This window comes from Mastigoproctus giganteus, chromosome 9 (assembly GCF_048544385.1).
Source record: "Mastigoproctus giganteus isolate SK-2022 chromosome 9, ASM4854438v1, whole genome shotgun sequence".
NCBI classification, from domain to species: Eukaryota; Metazoa; Arthropoda; class Arachnida; order Uropygi; family Thelyphonidae; genus Mastigoproctus; species Mastigoproctus giganteus.
In genome coordinates, this window is record NC_143583.1 from 185626239 (window position 1) to 185642945 (window position 16707).

The 16707-nt window shown below is 39.8% G+C and overlaps 1 protein-coding gene across 1 annotated transcript in view; it reads right to left on the reverse strand.

Annotated features, from left to right (window-relative positions):
* LOC150080942 (histamine H2 receptor-like) overlaps positions 1-15742 on the reverse strand; it is a 66455-nt gene extending 50713 nt beyond the window's left edge. The window contains exon 1 of the mRNA XM_090380991.1: positions 15648-15742. The gene's annotated coding sequence lies outside the window, so the exon portion shown is untranslated. The remainder of the gene's footprint in view (positions 1-15647) is intronic.
* Positions 15743-16707: the final 965 nt, after the last annotated feature.

The following is a 16707-nucleotide window of genomic DNA, read 5'->3' on the forward strand; positions in this document are numbered from 1 at the left end:
TACTATGGCTAGATGTATTTATTTTTTTTTATGGAAGAAAGGTCAAGTTTTTCCCACCATCATAGTTGTATCATGTACCAATGATAATTACAATCCGCTGCATAGTTTCGGGAGTATTGTACTTACCTGCACTACTTCTGTGCTATACAGTGGTGCGTGTTATACAGGGGTTTTGTACAAGACTAATGCTGATAATTGAAAGCCCAGTTTGTGTACGAGTATAACGTACAAAAGTGAATGGTTCTTCAGGAACTTTGACTGTCTTCAAGAACTACTCGCCGACTTTTATGTGTTACTGATTAATCAGTAATACATAAAAGTCGGCGAATTCTTTAGCACATTTAATTTGTGTAGTAAAGATATCAGGAATTTTCATTTGCAATTCTTTGCAAACATAAGTCATGGCTTTGTATTCCTTGAAATTTAATTTGCCAATGACTCGAATTGACCACGGAAAGCGGTCCTTAATGCTTATTTCTTATTGTAAATGCTTGAGTTTGCCTTCTTTTAAGGTATTATCGTTACTATGTGGTGTATATGATAATTAAAGATTACTGCGGTCACTTAACCGTTTTTAATGATAATTGAATTAAACTTTTCTACCCTCCCCACACTGGGCGCAAAAAAAGAAGACCTGAGTTCGAATCCCATAAATGAACTAGGAATTTATGGGGTTTTTTTTTCACGACGTGGCTGAGTTAGTCGGTCTAAGGCGAGGATAAATAGCATGGTTTTTCCTCACGGAAACTCAGTTTTTTCGTCCACAGGCAAATCAACCATGGAACGCACGTAATTCACATACCTAATATATGCGCAGCAATGTGGTCTAAATTCGCTGATGGCTTGGAAACTAAACACGTTTAGGGAAGGAGGTGTAATCTCTGAGAGGTGAAATTTTCACTACTATATACGATTCCAGAACTAGATGCCGTAAATTAAAATTACTGGAGGAGGGGGGAGGTTTAGATTGGATTGCAGGCAATTTTCTTTTAGCCAGAGAGTTGTTCATTGCTGGAATTAGTTGCCTCTATGGGTGACTGAGGCTAACAGCTTGAGAAAATTTAAACTCATCTAGATATCACTTGAAGAGGGATTCAAATAGGTGGTTTATTATTTTTATTTTTTTGGCCGATGAAGCAAAAGCACAGAGCTTACTTCTGCCATGATGCTAAGCTCGAATGTCAGTTGGACAGGGTGCGACTTTTTATTTCGCATGTTTTAATGCGATGATCTACGAAGTATTTAAACCTTTCGTGCACAAAGTTGAGCCCACTGTCGTATACCATATCAAATTAAAGTGGCTGACATAAAGGGCACAAGAATGAAATCACTACACAGTGTTTTCATTCTACAGTTAAACTCGATTAAATATATTTAATACATTGTACTCACTTTAGGACTTCGGATAGCAGTCTTTCTTAGTAGAAATGGTCCATTTTTATATTCTACTCGCAGAGGTGCGTTTCTCTTCCTCACACTTCTTCCAAAGCATTTTCCACCCAAGCCTTTTGCATGCGGTATGGATGGGCGGCAATTATAATCGTTATTCTAGTTGCGAGGGCTTAGTAAGATGTGTGCTGGTACAGTAACTGTATTCTATATTTAGCACAGTAAATTCGCTTCCCGCGGATTTAACAACAGAGCAGGTTTACTAGGTGCGGTGTCACGTTATATGTTCAGTTAAGTTGGGGGCAACGAGTCTAGGCGATAGGATTAAGGAACATAATATTGGTGGCCAGACAGCTGCTCGTGATTCCCAGTTCTTGATTGGCATATTTGGGCGGAGACCCGTCCCGTTTGCCCAAGAAATGCGAGGATTGTAGAAAGAGTGCGTGATCAGCGTTACTGAAAGTGTTTTGAAAGCATGTGGATTGAGTCCACTGAATCCAATAGACTTAATCCACTTTGATGATGGGCGAGACATAAGGCACCCACCCACGTTGGAGGCTGCATATTTATTTAGTGTTGTGGCTACCTTGAATATGGCAGAGAATTGCATTCCGGGTTTGAAAATCATCAATAGAATAAGTTAGTTTATTTACTGTCAACCAAACTTTATTTTCATAATCTGTTTTAGTTTAGAACGTTATCTGCTAATTCGATTGTAATTTCAACTTCTTATTTATTAGCTGTTTCCCTCCCCCAATTCTAGCCTTTAATGCAGGCAGAAAATAAAGATAAAGATTCTTACGTATTCCTGTTGAGATGCTTTACTCTTTTTGAAAGCTTCAGTAAATTGGGAAACCAAAGTTTAAATAAAGGATGAGTTTAAGTGGAATGGGAAATAAATTATTTCATTCCTACAAGAATGATTCTCGTAGGAACGAAAGCATTAAGATCAGATTTAAAACGTGGCATTCTTATAATTCCAAATGATAGGAGGCTCACAGAGAGGAACTCTGTGACAGAAGAGGCCATCATTAAGATATGATCTGAGCTATCGCGGACATCTTAACGTTAACGGTGAACTTTGAAAAGGGATTGATGAGAAAAAGATCGAGTGTTTAATGAGTGGTTACGATTATATCGCGTTACAGTGGTAAATGGACATTGTGTAACGTCACTAATGACAAAAGCCTCGATAGAAGCTGACTTAAGTTGAGAACGTTAAATCCATCTTGGGAAAATACTTCGTTGTTAGATTGGAGAAAATTACGAATAAAAGTAAAAAAATACAAGTGATTGGTAGATTTCGAGCGAGAGATAATGGAAATGAATTTAAAAGAATGGGATAAACAGCAGATTGAGCCATACTAAATGTATACAGTATTCTTTGGTTGGTTTTCTTGCGCGAATGTTGCCACATGGCGAACTGGCGTTGAGGGCAAGATTGAGAGAAAGAATGAAGGAAATAATAGAATAGGAACAATAAGACATTAATTTTCATTATTCTGTCTTATTAAACCAGCAAAATGGATTAAGTGGGCAATGTCCGGTTCAGACCAACAGAACCTTGACTATTGTGTTAGTTGGGCAGATTTTCTTGCCCTTAAATATATTTCTAGCCAAAGAAGGACGAGGTATTACTGAAAATGACGTTTTGTTCACCTATAATGTTCGATAATCTGTGGCATTTTTCAAAAAAGCAACGCTCTTTCGCGAGCAACTATCCACGTGCAAGCTGTTTGCAACTAAGTATTAAGTCAAAAGAGATTTATCGATTTCCACATCACGTTTCTGTGTTTTGCTGACCGTGCTCCGCTATATAGACAATAAAACAGTCCTAATGTGCCTCTGGATGTGGCACTTCGACAAGCCATTTTTCATGAGTGAAGGAAGAAAATAAAGGCCGTCGAATTCGCCCAGATAATTAGCTTTTGAACAAGAAAAGTCAAACCAGAATACAACGAAAAGAAAAGAGAAATGAAATGGAGGCCACTTGAGTCCGTTTAAATTAAATCAAGTTTTAATTTAAATTGTTCTTTACACAACGTCTGGAGAGTAGACGTCACCTTTCTCAGCTTCGATGAATTATTAAACGCTCTTAATGATCTGCCGAAATCGTTACTGCCTTTTGTAGATTCTCCTTGTAGCTGCCACATCAAGGACCTGTTCCAGTGCACGCGAACTTCTTCTCCTTCCCAGTGTGCGTGTTTGCATATCACTTTTATCTCCGTTATTGGCGGTACAGCCTTGGTAGGTGATTATGCGTAATACAGCTTTCTCTTCATTAACCCCCTCCCCGCAAGTGGAAGTCCCTCCTAATAGCAAAACCGACGCACGCAATACGAGTGACACGAAAAGAAAGTGTTGGCGTGCATTGCATTTTCCGGCGTGTTTCTTTAGATTTTTAACATCCGTGAAGTATTTGGTTGTTCCTCAATTGTGCTTAAGTAATTTCAATGGCGTCGTGTGAACCACTCGGGTCGTTTACTGCCCTAAATGTTATTTGTTGCCAGATTGTAATTTCAAATTTAGCTCTTTATTCTACAATTTGTCTTACGTTGGCTAGCACGTGTCTTCTTTCGCGAGTTGTCACAGAGAAATAGCCATTCTCGTTTTGGAAAATAAAGTTGTAAATACCTGACGACATTCAGTGTCAGAAAAATTGCCCACCCTAAAAGTGTAGATTAATTAATCAAGCTTTGGTATACCAGTAGGTAAAGGTGTAGGTAAGAAGTTATCAGAATAAGATATTTTTATTTTAGTGCGAAAAATCCCCAGCGCAAAATCATATGTTTCTTGCTATTGAGGCAGAAAGATGCTCTAAACCCGTTAATTGTTTTTTTAAACCATTAATGGTTCGAGAATGTCCCAGACATGCTCAACAGCGCATAAATTAAGTTTGTGTCCTGTTGATAGGCAATAGCCCCCCCGTCCCCTCGCATACTGATCTGACATAAGTTCCTCCATTGGAAATAGTTTTTTCCGGACAACTGCGCTTCCCTCTTTACATTATCAATTACCAATTTTGGAGTTGCATTTGTTATTTCAGCATCAAATCTGCTCTTTGGTGTATACAAGTGATCACTTGTGACCACTCTTTTAATTTGGCTCATCATTGGTCAGGTCATCATCATCAGCCATTTTCAATCCACTGCAGGATGAAGGCCTCTCCAGCAACTTTCCAGTTCCTTCTGTTTTGAGCACTGGCCATCCATTTACTACCCACAAACTCATGAATTTCATCTATCCATCTCCGCCATTGTCTTCCAGGTTTTCTTCTAGCTCCTCTTGGGTACCATTCTGTTATTTTCTTAGTCCATCTGTCATCATGTCTTCGAGCTATGTGTCCTGCCCATTGGTCAGGTAGTAAAGTTTTACTGCCAATCTGGTAAGCGTTTGTTTGCCAGGTTATTATCTTGATATATACGTGAGAATTATCTTTCTTTGGAGTCTATTCAGGCCGTGAAAGGTTAATTGCAAAATGAACTGCTGCTTTCGTTACCTTCACATGTTCTCTGCAATATATTACGCTAGTGACAGCCACAGCATGATCACATCTCCATCTCTTCTGTCTGAACACGATCACGTCTCCATCTCATATGACTCCAATCCAATTCTTCATCTAAAGATACCTATCAGCTCTATAAAGTCATCCAACCTTAATTCTTTTTCCTCTCGGTCTCTTGTCCATCGCTTTCTTTTAGATTACATCTTTTAACAAACTTTCTCCGCTTAGTATTCAATTAAAACTTTTCTTTCTTTTCCTTATAGCCTTCAGCACACACTTTGACTTTCTTTTACTTTTCTTAATACTTAAATTCCAACCATCTTCCCATTTCACATTTTCATGTCGTCTCACCCATATTTCGAAATCATCAACTCTAATATCTTCTTTCTTTAGTGCCCCTATGTCTCAGCTCTGTAAATCACGATGTTCTACACAAAATATTTAATAAACTTATTCTAAAGCTCAGCATCCATTCTCCCTCTAAAAAATCTGCTTCCTCTTCTCAAACGAAATCTTACCCATTCCAAATATGGTCCTACTTTCCCGACTATTACTTCCATCACCTTTTATCAGATTACCAGGATAACTGCTTTTATCCTGGTTACCTTCATTCTCAACTCAATAGAATTTTCGTGTTCTGACTGCCATGTTGTAGAGAACACATACTGATGAAAAGAAAGTAGCAGTTACATCAACTAGCAATTTTCTGTAAGTTTTTCCTACAAAATCTGCAGCCCGTCTGTATCGAATATCATTTACAAACCTCACTGTGTACAGTTTTACCCCTCTCTTTAAACTCGCTTCCTTTGTATTCCCTTCCACCCCATTGCTTCCGTTACTATCACCTCCATATCACTTATTGAACAATGCTGGAAAGAGGGAACATCCTTCTCACCCCCTCTGTCTATTTTTGTTTCCCTCAAGTAGCTCACATCCGTTCTCAACGTTAACCTTTAACCCCAATCTCTCTCATCTTTAATGCCAACCTTATCCTCTCTTTCATCCCTGCCATATTGCATTCTGTTTGTTCCATTCTAAACATTTATTGTTTAACAACTCTCTTCTAAAAATTTAATCACAACTTCCTTTTTATCCATACTCTATTTCGCCTCACTACTGAAATTGCCACCATCTATCCTTCTCAACCTATTATTACGCTCTCTATATTTTCTTTTTCTTTCTGTTCAGTTCACATTCTTTCATCTTCCTCGGGATTACGTCAATTGGGTGTAAGACAGTTCTGTGCACAATAATTTGGCGTATAAGACAGAGACCAGCAGTTAAGAAAATCAATGGAGAAAAAGGTTTGGGAAACTAAGAAATGGTCGCCTAGACAGGAAAAATGCAGAAATTTAGAAAAAAGGAAAAAATATTTTTATAAATTTTATTTTCATAAAAAGTATTCAAGCCAATCCTACGCATATGCAGGTTGAAAAGTTCATATGCTTATTATCTTTCGCATGATTATAATAGGGACTGACAATCATGATGAATAGGTGTGTACTCAACCAATCGTGCAATGGCAATCGGGGACCCGGGTGCGTACTTATTTTTGGGGCTGTCCCCGTTCTTTTGTGATAGCTGCGTTATACCATTTAATAAGCGCTTTGGAGGCTACTTCTGTGTTGGATATGTGTCGCATCGAGTCCCGGGCAGGGATGACGGACACATTATGGGAGGTGCATCCTATTATCCTATTATCTGACATTGATCTCAATAACCCTCTTCCTTATTTCAGTCCAGTTCATATTGGCATCGTCATTTTCGCCCTTACTTCTCAATTTATTTCCAATCTTTCTGGGAATTTTTCCTTCCTCTTATTTTTCAGAGTTATAAGCCTTCATATACGAGGGAAGTATAAACAAGTTAGCTTTCTACGCCTTCAGAAATAAGGTAGACTTCCGCTGCTCAGAAAACAAAAAGAAAGTAAAAGAAAAGTCTAAAAAGAGAGGGGGAGGATTAGTTCAACTAGGCACACTAGATTTTCTGGGCCTGTACTCACTAAGACTAAGCTCGGAGGGAGTTATAAAGACAAGATGACATTCCATTTCTTGTCACTTGTTTTTGTAAATTCTGGATCGCATCAAATTGCTGCTTGACGTAATCCTTAAAACAAACAGTTCGATCATCCAGGACAGCACACAAGAAATTCAAAGAAAACCACAGGTAAGGAAACTAAATTGGAAATTGTGCGTTAGAAAGTGGAATAGAGAATATAAGGCCTTTTTGATTGAAGTCTCAATTGAGGCTCTGGAGAAACTTATCACTTGTAAAGTAAAAATAACTTATCCAGGACACGATGATCATGGGTCTGCGAAAAATCAAAAATATTTAAGATTAAAGTGCCTCCACATATGGAAATTAAAAAGCGTAATTTCGAGTAATAACAATCTGCGAAATTAAGTAATCTTTAAGATAAAAATGCAATTTATTTCATTTTCTAAAAGGATTAAAAATCACGTTTAATTATTCCAGTCGGACAGGAGTTTTCGACTGTAATCGAGAAGTCAAAAAAAAGAAATTATGTACGCAATGTGGCCGTGAAATTTCTTTAAAAGGGTCACATTTACTTCACTGCGATACTTAATGAATCCCGCAATCACTCATTAATTTATAACTGCACGGTAAATCCCGTACATCCCTTGCCCTTAATCCTCGACAGTTGCTCTTTAATCTTCGTATTGGAAGCTTCGTGGAACAAAAATGGAGTATCAGTGATGAAAATGAACAATTCCTCATTATCCCCACCATGCAGAGATTCTTCCTCCGCTTCCCCTCAGTGTACCTACCATTACACAAACATCTAATATGTTTATCTAAGCGCACCTCCACTGAAAACAACCTAAATTGAACAAAATAAAGCCCAAAAAACAAAGGATAAATTCAAGTTTTTTGGTTGGATGTGGCATAACGCCAGCACTGTCCACGTGCTGGCGATGTGCCAATAATTCCAGGAACACACCACGTGTCTTCTACATCTACACTGTTCCAACTTGAACCGAACTTATTGTTCTTTATTCACAGTTGTCTGTGAATAAAGAACATCCACTGAGCGCTGCAGAACATCCATCTCAATCATCGCCAGCTCTATACTTTGTATTTCTTAGTGTTTATTAAAACGCTTCTTGTAATTCAGAGAAAGTATTTTCCCGTGTTATAGTTACGCACGTGCGTTCTACATCCTTTATGTTGACTGCTAATTTACATGTTTCGTGCTGGTCATTTAGAATACAAGATGTGTGTTCGATAAAACCCGTTGCATTGGCCACAGACTTTGCGCAGTAGTATCTCAAAAGCTGCTCTTATTTGCTGATAAATAAAGTTCCATAGGTTACCCATCCGACTTTATTAGATTAGTATCTTGGAGACTCAGGTCGTGGGACATTAATGGTTTTTGTAGAATGGATGAAGTGTTGCATTCGTCAATGTGCGAACTGCTTACTGAGGTCCCAGACAACGGGGATGTCCAAAACTGCAAGATCAGAAGATTATGATAATATTTTGTGCCACGTCAAACTCCATATACGCAACTGAGGGGATTTGTTTAAAGTCTGTTTTGTCTGTTCACAAGAAGAAAGAATGGAATAATTCAACCGTGTTTCAAAAGGCCTGAATTATTACTTTCTATCATCAACTGGTCTTGAAGTTTCAAACAGGTAGTTAGTGCTAAATCCACTCAAATCATAAAGGCTCTTGAATTAATCCAAGAGTGTTTCGCGCGAAAACTTAAGAGATTTGAGTCTACTCATTGTTACACAAAACTGTTCATAATTAATCTTTATAAGTTTCGAAAGGTCTGGATTCGAATCGTATCGAAGACGAAAAGTTTTTATAAGGCTCCTTCAGTCGAGCCTGTGGTGTTAGCTAATCTCAGGCGGAGGAAATAGGATTTACTTCGTGAGTTATTTCGGGTTTTTCAGCCAATATGAAAATAAGTAAATACTCATTTTCATGTTGCACCATACATATAACATCGTAAAATATGTAGTTCTGAGGTGGATTTGCCTGTTTACTGGAAGAAAAACCCAGTTTCTGGGAGAAAAGTAATCATGTAACCCTCACTCAGCGAAGACCAACTCAGCTACATTCTGATAAAGCCCATAAAAACTCCTCACGCCAATGAGTGGATTCAAACATGGTTCTTTCCACTCGGTGCTTATACACTGAGTGGACAGAAATCATGGGGTACCTACCTAGTAACGGTTAGGTCCACTTTTCTTCTGGATAAGGGCAATCACACGGCGCGGCATTGAGTCCACTAGTTCACGAAAGCGTTCCACAGGTATTTCCATCCATGCTTGCTGCACCACTGTCCATAATTCCGTCGCATTCCTTGGTGGATGATACAAAGCTTCAACGGACCTTTCCACAGCTTCTCAAAAATGCTCCACAGGGTTCATGTTCGGGGAACGAGGAGGCCATTCCACGGTGGTAAAACCTGCGGAAAACTCTTCGAACCATGTTCTAGTCACCACGGCTCTTTTGGAAGTGCACTGTCCTGCTGGAAGAGTCCATTGCCCTGTGGGTGAACGATGACCATGAAAGGATGCAGACGGTCTGCAAGGATGGAACGTAACCTGGACCGTTCAGAGATGCTTCTAGACGTGCCAGAGGCCCCAACGTGTGCCACGTGAATACGCCCCAGACCATTACCGACCGTCCACCTGCCTGAACAGTTCCTTGTTGACATGACGGGTGCAGAGCTTTGTGCAGTTTCCGCCAGAAAGGACCCACCCGTTCGCTCTAAATGACTGGAAACGGGACTCATCGGACCAGCAGATCCGTCTTCAATCGTGCAAGGTCCAGTGCCGATGTACTTTCACCCCGTTTTCGTGGCGTTAGCAATGTGACTCTCGTGGATTGTCGGCTCCCGTAACCTATTGCGGGCAATGATCGCTTGATGGTCTTGGTGGAGATGTTTCTGGCACCACCCTCTTTAAAGTCGGCGGTGATTTGTGCCACTGTCGCTCTCCGGTTGGCTGAAACAATGCGAGAAGGACGGCCACATTCATCCACCAACTTTCTACCCCAACAGCGCTGTCCACGATGAGATGTTATTCCGGAAATGGCATATTCCCGATATACTCCTGATACTGTCAAACTGGGATAGTGCAATTTCTGTACCACCTGCGCCGGGCACCCACTATCTGCCCTCTTTCAAAGTCGGTTAACTCAGGACGTTTATCCATACTGACATCGAATTACCGTCGTGAATGCAGTGTACCTATATACTTGCCAAACGGTGGGTTCGTCCACTAGCGAGAGGGGATCACAGCGTTGCGTTGCCCAGGAAACAGGTATCCCACGAATTCTGTCCTTTCAGTGTATATTGTGCTACCACAACAGCCGATATAAAAGTGAAAAAAAACTTCTCTTCAATGAGCTTTCCTAAATCTATCAACAATGCTTCCAATGTGTCAAAGCCAACTCCATTATTCGCCACCATGCCGACCTCGAGATTAGGATGCTACGACAGCTGTTTTTTCAAGCTTCTCTCCTTTGAAGGGCTTTCATGGGCTTTTTTCACGCACTGGCCGACTAAATTTATTTCCTATTTTCTCTCAGAAATTTTGGCTTTTCATTCCAAAGAGAAAACAAATCCCAGAATGGACGCAATTTTCAGATATAATATGCGACCTCGTGGCCTTAACTACCTCAACATTTAATCTGAATAACCTAACCCACCAACACTCCTGAATAAAAGAAAAGACTCCTCGTGAAGTTCCCCCCAAGTGCTTTCATGCGTGATTTTCACACCATTGGCGCGTTATCCAGTCTGAGACGAAGATTTCCCGATTTTCTTTTCTGTATATTGGGGTTAAAAGGAAGAAGAAATAGAACACCAAACCTTACTAAAATTTAAAAAAAAACAACAACAAAAACCCAATTAAAGATCATATTCCATTATTTGTACAGTATGAATGATTTGTGTTAACCTATTTTTTAATCAAGTTCATAAATGTCCTGGACAGTCTACTGCCCGTTAGCCAATCTTTCTGTCCATGGCTAATATAATCCCCTCTAAAATGATTTACATAATAAAAAAGAACAATACATAGAGAAAGAGAATTTCAGTGATTTAGCAAATGCAAACCACCCTTGTGCAGGAAGAATAATCTGAAACATTTCTGCACCCACTCTTCAAAGATGGTGGCAATTTTTTCCAGAATAGGCATTGCTGTGGCGTTGAGAGTGGATGTGGAGCATTTGGAGGCGAGTAGGTGTGCGCTATAAGGGTGGTTGTGGGGGTAACACCGATGACATCATGGGGTCGTTACATGGCGTGGTTGGGGCAGTAAAATTTTAATACCGGGCCATTTCACTTTTAAGTAATATCGATTGCGAGAATGGAACAGCTCAGGTGGAACGCGTAATTTCTTAGATTTACTTCGCGCCTGATTGTAAAGCAGCACGTTAAAAGAATCTGCGAGAGAGAGAAAGGGATTTAAAAGGATTTGAGGCTCTTTCATAACTTGTGGAGAAACTAAAGTTAGATCAGATTTGTTAGTAAAGTAGAACGGTGCTTGAGAACCTTGACAGGAAAATTAAAACTGACTACGAGATTATAAAGTCGGTTTTAATTCCACAAAGGAAGTGGGAAGAAAAGTTATGGCATGGCATTAACCAGGCGATGCTCTTAGATTACGAAAGTCGATAAAATTGTTCGTGTGGGATGAGTAAACATTAAATTACATTGGAGAGTATTTGCAGAGGCGGTTAATGACAGCAAGAGGTCGAATGAATACGTCGATTCTGAATGTAGTATTATAAACGAGCCCCTAGAAAAGCATCGTGGTTAAATCGGGCTGAACAGTGTCTTCATCATCTTTTGGAAAATTAAATATATCTGGGACATTCTTAGTTTCCCAACACTTTTTAACGTACTGTTTTAACTCCACTGTTTATATCTGTTGAAATGGGATGTACGCACTTTTACGGTTTTCGAACACCTTATTTTTTACTCCAGGATTGTTGCGGATCTTTTCTCTGAACAGCTGAGATCCGCAACAGTCCAGTTTGAGATCTGCTGGCCACCGCAGTAGGCTCAATTTCACTCATGTTCCTGGAAGAAATCTGTACAAATCTAGCCTTTGACGTGGCACATTATCCTGTTGGAAGAACCTGTTCACACATGGGTGAATTTTAGCCATGAAAAACTATTTACAGGTAACCTGTGGAATTCAAGTGCTGTTCCTCTGGTATCAAGGGTATCAAACGAAAATATTCTCTACCAGCCTGTATTTTTTGGTGGGTCTATGGACCCATTCTAATTTCGCTATATTATGTTACTCCCAACAGCGTGAGTAATCAGGGATCAGAATTTAAGCGGATCAAGCGACGTTCTTCATAATCGTTTTTAATGTCCAGCGTTAGTGTTTGTGAGTCCACTCTAAGAGTATCTCCTTGTGTTTTTCTAAAAGGAGTGGAACCCGGTTTTCGGTCGTCAGCTGGCGATAGCCTATCCGTGAAAAGTTACGAATTGCATTAATCTTGATACAACTGAGACAATCGACATGAATCCCCAAAATGATGCAATTTTTGAGAAATTCATATCAGTGCCGACTACCACGCCACGTTCAAATCACTTAAACCTTTTGTCTTGCATATTCTTGCACTGATTTGTACGCATACAGCATTCTTACGTGTCTGCCCGCCTGCTTTATATTGCCTGGGACAAACACGTGATGCTGTTATTGAAGGTGCATCCAGTTATATGAAAAATGTAAGTTAAGCTAATAAAGCGCCCACTCTCTCTCTCTCTCTCTCTCTCTCTACAGAGTATACAGGGTATAAGGAAAATTGCTCGCAATGAGGACTTGGAACAATCCCTGGTGGGAGACTCTTTCCAACTGAATAAATAGTACCTCTCTGCGAGGCCTGATTGTAGGGAAAAACCATATTGATATTTGTGATGTCATATCCGGTATGGCTATCTGTATGTGTGCGATAGGACCAGGAAACATGGAACAAGGCGAAAATAACAAGTTTATTCAAGCTCACAATTGTTGCCTTTGAATAATAATAGATTTATTCAATTGTCATCATATATGGTAGCACGGCAATCGATTCAGCAGAGAAACAACCACAAAAAAAAGATGGTGAGCATTAACACCTGGACTGGAATTCACGGTGACTTCCACCATAGCCTCATTATCTGCTCTCAGGCAGTTGAAATGCCCACATTTACTTCATTTCCAATACGCAACTCAAGAACCAATGCACAACAAATCTTTCTTGGATCAGCACGTGCAGCCGATCTGGATCGTGAAGCGTAACTCGATACCTTCTGCAGTGCAGGTGCGATGGACTGAGCGCGGTGCTCTCATATCATGGCCATTAATACCTTTTGGAAATGTTTCCAAAGAAATAAGTCCAGGGACTTATTTCTTTGGAAACATTTGGAAACACTTACTGCTATATAAGCTGTGCCATTTCTATTTGGTGTGAGATGGCAAATTATCGTACAATTAAATTAATCTCTTCTAAGCCTTGTTCATGGTCCTTTTCCATCTTTCGCATACGCGATAAGTTATACCTGATATGACGTCACGAATATTGCAGACTATGTTTTTTTCCCGCAAAAGCAGTGCTGTTTTGTTTGCGCCAGCCTTAAATTTTCCTAATACCGTTGCCCTAGACTTAATTATGTCTATTGGACTTCACTCGTTTTAAAAAACTTTTCATCCACTTCTGGAAGGCTGTTTATATACTCAAAAGCATGAAATTTAAGTTTTAAATAACTTTTAATAATGTATTAATTAATTCATTTCATTTATTTGTTCAGTGGAGGATCGCTTTAATCTCCAGGGTGCGCTCAAGAATAATACTTGGATGCTAAAGAACATTTCAGTCTTAGAAAATCCAAATGCTGCCATTTTAGACCCATTGAAGTAATACAGGTAAGTTTTTTTACAGTATTTACTAATATTTGAAACGAAATATGTACAGAAATTTCTATGTAAATGTTTGTACGCGTATTAAGATCCTGTATTCGATACGAGAGTGTTTTTACAGTAGCTTTGATGGATGAAAGTCCTCGCCACCAACTGCAGTAATTTCAAAGTAAAGAAAGTAATTTCTCACATGAGGAACTGTCAATTGGCAGCAGTTTCTCGGGATGAATCTCAATAGAACCGAGTGCTGTTTATATGTAATAATACGCATGTTGACTGCTAATGATACGCTGACAGTGGCCGGTTTGATGATTGTAGAACAACCAATCATTTGTGTGGTAATCGCTTTATGCATTAGGCTTAACAATGCGCATTATTGAACTCACGAGCAGAATTCTGCCCCTTTAACAGGGACGTTTACGTATACCACAATGCTTTAAGTTCGCGTAGATCTTCATTGACGTCACACCTCTCTTACGATGTGCATTCGCGTGTAAAGATACCATTTGTTAAAGCAATTATACGAACAACCTAGACCATATATTCCCAAACCTTTGTACCTTGCGCTCCCTTAAAATATTTCATAAATTTCACGCCCCTTTCAGAACAATGTAAGTAAATAGATGCGACACGAAATTTAGCTATGAGTGTATGTAGTTTTATATACTGATACATTTAATCTCAAAGATTGAAATAAAACATGGTTCCTACCTGGATACTTGTAACCTAGATATTCTTGTCCTCCTTCAGCGCAGATATCAGTTGCAAATTTTAATTTTCTGCCTCGCATAATTCAGTCAGTTGGCAACCTATTCTCAGCCAGAACATTTGACCACAAAACGGCTAATTCTGCAACCGAAATTTTGGATTAACTGTTAAAAGCGACTGGTGGAATATTTTCATGGGTTACGAAGCAGAAAACTTAGTTGCATAGCTGGAATTACTTTCCACCCGAGATCTAACTCAGTACAATTTTCTGCAGTCAAAAAACGTGTAGGAGGACATCAAACAGAGTGGGTGTGTTGTTCAAATAACTACCAACTCAGCATGAGTCACGTTGTCCTTGGTATTATTGACTAACCCAATAATTCCGAGTATCTCCAGAGAAGACCGTTAGTCCAATAAGGGTTACTTTTCCTACATTCACCTTGTTCTGCTGATATAACGTAAATTGTTATTTAACATTAGAATTTTTTTCGGTTGGTATGGACTTGATCATTGTGAGTATAAAATGTAAGTTGCCGAATTATAAGCAAAAAACAATCTCAAGAGTTCCGTGGGAGGAAACGACAGCCCCGAAACTCAAATACCCTTCAGCTTATAGTAAACGTTAAGCGAAACACCAGTGTGACTTCGTGGCTCTGCACCTCTTACTACACGAACTTACAAAACATGTCTGTTTGAGTGCGCTCTCAGAGCATTCTAGGAATTACGCTCCATCCAAGGACAAATGCAAACATAATTCTAAATGCCTTTAAAGCGGCATGAGTTTTGTCTCTGGACACTACTGTAAGCCGCGTGTCTTGCATATAATAATCCTTCGGGATTTAATTCGATTCTCTACTTCATAAGAAGAAGGAAACACGGCTTTATTAGTGTTGTGCCCAAGAAAACGTTATTTTGTAGGATTTGGGATGGGGTGTGGTGCAGCCCTTCGAGTTTATATCAGTTCAAGTACTCGAATGTGCGAGAATGAGTCACAGAAGGGCGAATACCGACAACCACCTGTATGGAAGCGTAATTTTGGGTGACCATTAAAAGTTCTCGCCTTCTATCGCTGAAAATATGAAATTTGGGAGTGGAGTGATGTGGATAGAGCAACACGTCACAACAGCATTAATCTCTATACATGTGCTTACCTGAGAATCTTGTCGTATTACATCCCTGGCTAGCAGCAGTGGCGCGCGTCCTGTATATCCCTTGTAAACTGGATGTCTCCAGTCGATTGTGATCGATTCCGTACACTTGGGGTCACGTGATGTCGCCCATGTGCGCGTAGAAACGCGAGCATACGAACGCGCCGCGCGGTTTTTGGGCGAAGCAACGATTGAGCCTTTTAACGCTGTTCGCTCGCTCCGTTGGGGGCTGTTTCCCTGTCCTGCGTCAGCGTGTGGCAGGGAACGTGCCCTCCCCCTTTCTAGCCTTCTTTCTCCTGCCTTGACCTCGTCTGCGATTGCTTTAGAGAGAGCTTTCTTCCCTTCCACTTGTATTTTCATTAAAACTGATATTACAGCAGAAATGCGTTGAGCGAAACTGGCTCTGTCAGCTACTCGGTCAATAAATGAGGCAGCAGTGGCAAGTTTCGTAGGTGTTGCTAAGTAGAGCGGATGAAGGCGTTCAGAGAATCTTTTTAGATTTTTCTGAAGTTCAAAGTTATAATTTTCCCAAGTAGAAAGCAAGCTATAATCCTTCCTTTCTAGTAGATCCATCACGTAAAGGACTACGTCACTTTCCTTCAGCCATGCATGAAAGTTCTTCATTAATTCAGTCTTTTAAGTCCTCACTGAACCAGTGGAAAGTAATCTAAAGGGTGCCTTTAACTCTCTAGGTCTGCTTAGCAGTTGGTTCTGAGTTAGCTGCTGATCAATGAAATTATTATATTGATTTCCCCCATTGACTGTTTCTCTCCGTGGATTCCGGTTGAACTTTAAGAAAGATTGAAAGATGTACCAGGACCGATACTCAAATTAAAAAAACAAATGGTTGTGGGAATGAGTTTATTTTGTGCTGGCCAAGTCCAAAAATGCTATATAATGTCGCTGGTCGAAAATTAATGGTAAAAGCAAAGGTGCAATGCGGAGACGACTCTTAATGATCTCCTAAATCATTAGTTGTGTACAGATTGTCGAATGTGGAAATCATTAGAAAATAGTAAAGGCTCATTAAATTTGCAGTATTGTATGTTTGGATTGTATTACG